Below are 2,252 nucleotides of genomic sequence, written 5' to 3' on the forward strand. Positions count from 1 at the left end.
TTCTGGGTTTGAATTCAAGGCACTGTCATCTTTGGATCATCACAACAATAACTGACGTAAACCAACAAATGAGCCCATGCCTTGTAGCGCTGTAATCTTCCTCTGTAGGGTCTGCACAACATCTTTCTAAATCTACTCATTTTCCTACCCTTTAAGGTTTCTTCTTATTTTTTTTATATATAAACTTATCTGCTATTCTTTTATTCATAAAACAACAAACTGCTTCTCCCCACTGCACTTACTCCACCTTTATTCTATTTTTTTCTAATTTTAAATTACTATGTTTAATTAATGAACACCTGTTTCAAGGATTGCCATTTATTTTAGACATCAATTATGGCCTTTGGCATTGGTCTTCTTGTCTTTCATTATTTGGAGATGACGGTTTCTACATTTGGGTTAATTTTCTATGCTTGCTAAAACATCAATTTGGAAAACATGTCTTGGTTATAAATAAAATCATTTTTTTATAAATAATAACAAAACAAAGTGTGGTTTAATTTTATACTGTATTTCTAAACGACCAAATTAGAAATATTCTGTTGGTTTCCTTTTTTATCGATGCACTCTAATCATTTTCATTTTATCATTGCTTCTTTTAGAGTTATGTTATAACTTTGAAATTTAATTTCATGAACTCGTTGATCAATTTGATGATGAAAGATGCAATTGAGTGTTGAGACAAATTAGTAAAGGCCTAAATTATGAGTCAAAAGCTTTTCCACTAATATTAAGAAATATCTAATTGATGATAGGTTTATGAGTGTGGAGATTTGAGATTATTTGTTGATTATGAAAATTGATGTTATGTAAAGAGTTTAACTTTTAGGTGTACTTGAATCGTGGGTATTTTTTGTATGATAAGCCAAAGAGGGAATATTAGAAGAAAGGCAATGCATAACCCTAACTCTTACATCCCTTTCAAACATTCCAATGGTTTCGATATTTGGTTCTGTGGGACAACATAAAAGTCTCACACCTTGTTGAACAACCATACATATGACTTATATTTTACAAAAGTCAAAGGTGATGTTATATAAGTTTCTTATCTTACAAATATGTAGCATACGTCAGATGTGATGTTATACAAGTCTCCGAAAATCACTGAATAAATACATTTTCCTAACGTTATTACTCTTTTGATTTATTATTTCACTCACCAACTTAATATTGGAGTTTTTTTATAAATATATTTTATTTTTATCTCATCTTCAACACATCCCATTTGTTTTCATCATCGGTGTTTGGAGATAAAAGTCCGAATTAAGGTTGAATCTATTTTCACATTATATTGGAAATAATATAAGTCGACAAAAATAATATAAAAATAAAATAAAATGTAAAGTTAGTTGCACACATTCAATGTCGGCATTAAAAACTTTTAAAAATTAAAAATAAGAAAAAAGTGACAAGAGTTAAATTTTTGGAGACAAAGTGGACATAAATTTATATTAAAACATTAAAGAATAAGGTGAATTTTTGTCTGACTTTCAAATTTTCAGGAGAGAAAAACAAGTTTAAAGTGTTAAAAGAAGAAGAAAGGGCAGCACTCAGCAAGAGCACCCGTTTCTCACTTTGTCCACTTTTTTTCCTTATTTTTGACTGTACAAAATTATTAACTACTTCTCTAAAAGATAAATTATTTTTCATTAATTGATAACGTTATTCAAGAACTCCCCAAAGACCAAAAGCAACATCTATATGGAATAAAGATTTGTAAACTCAATTTACTTCAAACTTTACTAAACACAGAAAACATCCATATGATTGGTATATATACTAGTATTTTTTTTAAGAACTATAATTGAATTATTAAATTTGACAGGAGCAATGACATATTAATTTTAACCATACATATAGATAAATTGATAGATTTAGGGGAAGTAAACATTACAAATTATGAAAATTACACAACACAATGGAGTGGGATGTGGAAAGTGATTAACAAATTTTTTCCTAACAACAACCACCAAGACACTAACCTGAGTTTCAATATCATTTGAGTTTATCACCTCTTTAAAAAAAATTCTTTATAATTGAAATTATAAAGTAAACAATTAATTGGTTGGTGTTATAATTGAATTTGAAATTACAATTTATATTGGTTTGGATATGGAAAATTGATATTATATTTAAATTTTGAATTACAATTAACATTAGATTTGAAATGATATTGAGTTTCTAATTATAATTTACAGGTGCAAGTTTTAAATTTAAAAATAAAATAAAAATGCTTTTAAACTAAACTAATT

Source organism: Phaseolus vulgaris, chromosome 7 (genome assembly GCF_000499845.2).
Source record: "Phaseolus vulgaris cultivar G19833 chromosome 7, P. vulgaris v2.0, whole genome shotgun sequence".
In the NCBI taxonomy this organism is placed as follows: Eukaryota; Viridiplantae; Streptophyta; class Magnoliopsida; order Fabales; family Fabaceae; genus Phaseolus; species Phaseolus vulgaris.